The 7,179-nt window shown below is 31.7% G+C and overlaps 1 pseudogene; it reads right to left on the bottom strand.

Moving 5' to 3' along the window:
• Positions 1 to 2,632: 2,632 nt before the first annotated feature.
• Positions 2,633 to 6,490, bottom strand: LOC101489794 (putative disease resistance protein RGA3; annotated as a pseudogene).
• Positions 6,491 to 7,179: the final 689 nt, after the last annotated feature.

Here is a 7,179-nt window from a genome sequence, read left to right as displayed (position 1 = left end):
TAAGTAAATGTTAATAAATTAATGGTTATACTAGTTTTATCATGTTACTAAAAAATATTAGTTTTATCTAATTTTTTACCCAAAAACTTCTTAAAACTCTTTGATGTCCCTCACTAACCAAACTATTCCTTAATTCAAATATCATTTAAATTGCACTAACAAAAAATTAATAAACTTTCAACAAAACAAAGTTAACAAAATGTAATATCTCTAAAAAAAATGAAGTCTAAAAGTTATTACAAATTTATGGAGCATCATTTTATGAAGATCTTAATATAAAATATTATGATTGATCTGTCTTTGCTATACAAAAATGATAAAATCCAAGTCATTTTTTAAAGTGATTGTGTAGGATTTAGTTAAGAAATCATACATTTATTAGTCAAAAGCAATATGATATAATTATAACACATTTCTATTTTCACAATTAAATTAACTATATAATTGATTTTATTTTTTTATATGTTAATGATGGTGTGATAACATATGATGAAAAGAAAAACATACAAATTAATTAATTGTATTTTCAAAAGTGTTACTATAATGATTCAATATTTTTCTATTTAAACAATAACCTCATTTTATCAGTATAAGTAAATAGGTTATTTTATTGTAAAGGATTTCAGTTCTTTTTCTCCTCTATTTTTTGTTATTAGTCTTTTCATTTTAAAATAATATTTTTAGGGTGCTGCAAATAACTGATACACTTGAAATATCAATTTTTTGTGATGGTTTCTTTGCACTTTTAATTTTGCTTTAAAAAATGTTATTCGATCTCAACTCTTCAATTTCAAGTCCACATTATATTTGATTATATCTCATTAACAAACGGTATAACACTAACAAATCCTCAAAGGTTCTTCAATAAAAACAATTATGACTAATTTTTCAATTAAAAACAGTTTAGGAGCAACAATGATGCAAACAAACCAAAATTTAACGCGTAAACAAATATAAATGATGTTCAAGAAAGAAAATAATGTTTATTTCACTTTGGCATATTTTGCATTATTAGTTACATATATAACAATTTAACATATATAACATTATTGATTACAAATGTTAAAAGGTTGTTCAACAAAAACAATTATGGCTAAGTTTTCAACTAAAACAATAACGTAGACAAACCAAAATTTAACATTTAGACAAATAAGTAAATGATGTTCATGAGAAAAATCTATCTGTCGTGGTATTCATTTTCCGGAAAATAATTTTCATGTCAATTGATTATTTGTAAAAGTAAATAGATCAGTTATAAATAGTTAATTATGACTATAAATTAGACAAATTTTAAGGTGGATCAGGTCTATTGTTGACTAATACTTAAAAGTCACTCGAAATACTAACGACGATCGATAATATTATTTAGAAGTATAACGAGTTAGGTTATTATTTAGAAGTATAACGAGTTTTGTTGATAAGTGGTATACAAATTGAAGACTTTGAAGCTCATCAAATGTTGGTTGTTTGCAAAACAAATTAACTGAATGCTAGCTGTTGCAGTTGGTTAGAAGTTAGTTTTAACTGTTTTCTCATGCTCTCTAATATTATTTGGCTTGTGTATATAAGGCCTAAATAAGTTATGTAGTAGGAAGATCTTGAATTCAGAACTGCAATTTCAGAGAAGAAACACGTGAGGAAAGAAAATGAAAAATTGAGAGTTAGTTCCTTGATTCACTATGAATCATTGAACATGAAAGCTTGTAATTTTTCTGCTATATTAGTGATCATTTCAAGTCGGATTTGTCCCCCAAATGTAAGAGTTTAACTCTGAACTGGGTTAACATTTCTATGTGTTCATCTTGCAATTTTCTGTTTCTATTAAATTTTGCAATTTCTTGTTTTTCTGGTTTTACAATCAAACTTCGTCAGCTTCAATTATATTTCTGACTGGGCAATTGATCAAACACATATTCACAACATAAATTAATTGTAATTTATAGTAAGATTATCTTGCCAAATGGTGCAGAGTTGTTGTATTAGAAAAATATAGCAGATAATAAAAAATAAAGACATATCTCAATAGAAGTTATATGCCATATTTTCATGTTTTCTTTCTGTTATGCTTATTCTTTCCATTTAAGATGTTTTATCTTATGGTAATGTCCTATATTGCCCCTCCTTATCTTTATTGATTGAGAAACATTGCTGACTAATGCTACTTTGTCAAATATTTAGGTTGATGTGCTTTCTTTTGGCATTGTATTTTGGAAATTCATATTGGTGAAGGGTTATAAGCTGATATCCACACAATAGTAATGATCACAATTCACAAGTGCTATTCTTTTCTCTTTCTATGAAACCTTATTAATAGTTGCTTGGACTGCAGTTATGTTGCTGTTGCACATTTCTGAATCTCTAGTTAAAAACTTACAATCATATCTTTTTAGGCCAGAGCAAGAGTAGGGTTCAATCACCAGATAGATACTGGATTTGGTTTCTAATCATATTAACTTTTTAAGGTGGCTGATCAATTTTTCATCTGTTATTTAACTTGAATCATTAACAAATAGAATCAACTGGGAAATTGTAATTTAAGAAATAAAGGAAGCAAACTCTTCTGGTATGTCTACAAAACAAGAAAAATATGTAGGAATTTCCTTTTATATCATTATTCAAACATGAGAAATGATTAAGTTAAACCAGTCCTGATCTCATGATTAATCTGCATCACAACATTAGTATTAGTAACATAAATGCTTATTCTGTGACATGAAATTTTTAGACTTATATTAAAAAGGGAATACAAGAGGTATTCCAACTCAATTACAAGGCAACTACAAAGGAGAGAGAGATACAATCCAAAATCACAACCAAAATAAGGACCACTACTAAATCCTAGACAAACACTCCACTCATAATAGAGGCATCCCTGATTGGAATTGGAAATTGAAATCACTCACACAGTCAGCTTACAACTGAGTGAGATAATGGTAAAGGGAGTATGACACCTGTAATGCAGCAACAAAGTAACATGTCAAAATGAGAAATTGAGAGTGACACACAGTAACAAATGTTCTTCTGTAATGTCTATTCAAATAAATATTTTTCTGAAGTAGAGAAATAATTTATCCTAAATGATATCATACCATATGGTAGGAAACAAATATTATTAGACACATTTACAGTTGGGCAGGATAAACAATAAACATCTTCCAAATCCAAGGTCACTGAGTTTATATAAGCACTTGAACATGAAAAGACTCATCAATGTATGCTATATTACTTTGGACAGAAGATTATGAAACATTTTTAATCCAGTTTGGTTACTAACAAAATAATGCGAAAGAAGAAATAAAATGGTCAAATATAGTTAGAAATATATAAATAGATATATATATGAAACTTTATATATATAGACACAATTAATGTACCTGTGAAAGATCTAAAATAAACTTGCTGAAGAATATGCTCCTCCTCCTCCTCCACCTCCTCCTCCTCTAACTATGTGCGCTACCCAGTCTTGTACTTCAATATCCTGCACATGAGCTATTTTTTGCCAATCCTCACCTGTTTCTTTTTTACAGCATTTCCCTAACTCAGGTGCACCCGTAAATTCTCAAACTTTTCAGACGTGTAAGGCATTTGATGTTCATTGGAAGACACCTCAACTTCGGACACTTGGAAATGATTAATTCTTGCAACAAACCTAGATTTCCCAACCAGTCAGGCAAGGATACTAGGTTTGGAAGATCGCACAATATTAACGATTGAAGGGCAATCATATGTTGTAAAGCCTCATGCAAACCTTCTATTTCTGAGCAGCTCTCAATCATCAATTTCTCAAGACAAATTAGGTACTGAAAGTTTGCTGACAAGTTGAACTTTGGGCACCTCACAATATCTAGTGTCTTAAGAGAGTCTAATTCTTGTAAAACTTCATCCGGAAATGACTTAAGGCTCTTGCAACCATAAATATATATTTCTTGGATAGCATTAAGGTTAACAATTTCACTTGGGAGTTGCTCAAGTTTCAAGAATCTCCACAACATTTTCTTGTAATTGGAATTCTTCATTTCTCTCCCACGACAATAGCAATTGGTTTAAGTGCTTGCTCAATATATTAGCTTTTTTGGCATCCATTATACATTTTACTCTTTCAAGGTGCTTGATGTAAAGGTCCCCTTTAAGGTTCAATTGTTCTATTTCTGCCAAAAGTAGCCCTCTTTTCTTTCCAACAATATACATGCTTAAAGCCCTCAAGGAAGTCATCCTCCCAATATGGGGGGGCAAGCTTGAAAGTGAGCGACAAGCCCTTAACGATAAACGTATAAGGCCTTTCAAGCATACCAAACTATTTGGCAACTTTTGGAGATATTGACAGTAGTCTAAATTAAGTATCTGCAAATTCCACAACTTAGATAAACATTCTGGAAGAGTTTGGAAGTCACCCTTAGAAAGATTCAAGTACCTTAGATATTTTAAACGACCAATTGAAGATGACAACCTTTTTCTTCTCTCAAAGTCAAGCACTCGTAAAGAATAACATTTCAGTACATAAGGTGAAAGTTGGTCATCATCAGCATCCATTTTCATTATACAAGTCTTCAATGATTTGGCATCAGACAACAAAATTGATAGTGTCTTTGCTTTCGTGTCTTGGATCCTTCGATGCACATCAAACATACATTGAGTATTTTTTGTGGTGGCTTGGCTCCTTGAACATGTTATGGAATGCATGCATACACAAAAACAAACTTGCACTGAATCGAGTTCCTGAAATGATTTCAACCTATAATTTGAAAGATGGCGAATATTTTTGACATATTTGGCAAGCCATTGTCATTTGTAATGCAACAAACCTCTTCTGTAATAGATTGAGCAAGATCGTGAACAAGATTGTGCACCTTGAAATTAATAATATTTCCGAATTCATCCATCATAGTATCTCGGAAAAAGGATCTCCAATACAATTCATTCCATACCTCATTGCCGATATCCTCAACTTCTAACATTCCATTGGATGAAATAAAGCCATTAGTTATCCATAGTTCAATTAAAAATTGCTTATTAATTATTTTATCTTTGGGAAAAAGTGCACAAAAAGCAAGCATTGTCTCAATTTTACTGGTAAATTCAAGTAACTTAATCTCAAGGCAACAATGACAGAGTTCTCACCTTGCAAACTCCAAAGTTCGCTATGCAAGACATGGATCCACTCATTTTCCTCTCTTTTAAAACGCAATAGACTTCCTAGTGCTATTGCTGCAAGGGGAACTCCCCCACACTTTATTACTATCTCCTTCCCTATGATCACAAGTTCTGCTAGTTCATCTTCATTTGTTCCAAAGGCTCGTTGTTTAAACAATTCCCAACAATCAATTTTAGATAGTATTGATAAATCGTGAAGGCGTATTGTTCCCATGATTGCTGCAACCTTTGGAAGACGAGTGGTGACCAAAATTGAAGCACCTTTTCTCCCACATGACAGTACAGCTTTCAACCTCTGCCAATTTCCTTGTTCATCATCCCATACATCATCCAAAACAAGAATATCTTTTTCTTTGCAGTGAATCTATAAGTTTTCTTTGCAGTGGCTCTAAGTCCAAATCAGCATATGGATGTCCAGAAGTTGATTCTATGATGGCTTTTATCATTCTCTTCAAACCGAAGTCTTCAGAAACACATACCCAAATTCGTTGCTCAAAGTGATCAACTATCCTCTCATCATTGAATATGAGTTGGGCTAGTGTTGTTTTTCCAAGTCCACCTAGACCAACTATTGGATAGACTGATAATTCTTCGAAATCAGAAGCATCACTAACAAAAAAGTCTATAATTGTATCCTTATCTTTATCTCTTCCATAGACTTGAGGTTGAGTAATGATTGAGGTGGTTTGGCGCCAATCAAGAACTCCAGTTCTCCTCTCTCTAACTATTTCAGTCAAATGAAACTTACTTCTTTCCTCAGCTATTTCATCTAACCTCGTATTCTCTTCATTTTCTTAGCAATTTTGTAACGGAAAGTCACATGCTTGGGATGAAAAGAAGATAAGAAAGGGGTTTGTACCTTGTGTGATAGTCCACACTTGAATCCTTGAAACTCCAACTTCAATGCTTCGGTAGCACACTCGTCGAAGATGTCATTGAGAACATGAGCAGCATCTTTGAGCTTAAGTAACCAAATCTTAATAGCTTTTTCTGAGAATTGTTTCTCCTCAGCATCCTCAAGAGTTGCCTTGATTGTTGTCAGCAGGCTGGCAAGAGTCTTCAAGTCTTGATCAAAACCAAGAAATAGGTCAAGTTTCTTTTGAATAAGGGAGCTCAAATTATCAAGCACAACTTCAAGCACAGCCTCTGCCATTTTCTAAGTTTTGGTTGTATCAGAAAACATTAAGATTAAGAAGGGGTGGTAGGAAATGTTTTGCATGGACTTGTGAAGTCAACAACGGAACCACTAATACTAATAATTTATCACATTTGTTTCTCACACCCCTCATTTTACTTCCTACACCCCTCGTTTTTTTTAAACCCAAAATACTCTTTCCTCTTTATTCATTTAACCCCATCATTTTTATCTTCATCTTCATTAACCTAGCATCTTCAATCTTCTTCAATCATTTTGATACATTTCATCTTCAATAATCTTAAATCATCTTCACATTGTAGTTATAGTATCAAAATGATTGAAGAAGATGAAGAATATTGAAGAAGATTGAAGATGTTAGATTAATGAAGATAAGATGATGAAGATAGGAATGATGGAGTTAATTAAATAAAGAGGGAAGGGTATTTTAGATTTACAAAAAAATTGAGGAGTGTCGAAAGCAAAATGAGGGGTGTGGAAAGTAAAAGTGATAATTTATTTATATTTAGAATTTTGCTCAAAGTTGTTGATTATTATTCCACTATCTATAGTATAGTTTGAATGAAATTTCATATAAACAACAAAGTGAAATAAAAGGTTAAGAAAAAGAAACGAGGAGAGATAATCAAGCTTCCAAAATCCAAGATTCTTTGTATTACTTTACTCAAATATAATAATAATCAATGAGTTGCTAAAGATTGACACTCTTTACTGAAATATAATAATCATCAATGAGTTAGTTTCTTGAAACTCTTGGCTAAGATATTCGCAGTTTGTTTACTAGAAGTCACAAAAGATGACATGATTCCAGCATTCAATTCTTCTTTATGAAGTGACGATCAATGTCGATATATTTGATTATGTCATTTAAT

Source organism: Cicer arietinum, chromosome 2 (genome assembly GCF_000331145.2).
Source record: "Cicer arietinum cultivar CDC Frontier isolate Library 1 chromosome 2, Cicar.CDCFrontier_v2.0, whole genome shotgun sequence".
Taxonomy (NCBI): Eukaryota; Viridiplantae; Streptophyta; class Magnoliopsida; order Fabales; family Fabaceae; genus Cicer; species Cicer arietinum.
The sequence above is the reverse complement of the archived record's forward strand: the minus strand, read 5'-3'. Positions and strand labels throughout refer to the sequence as shown.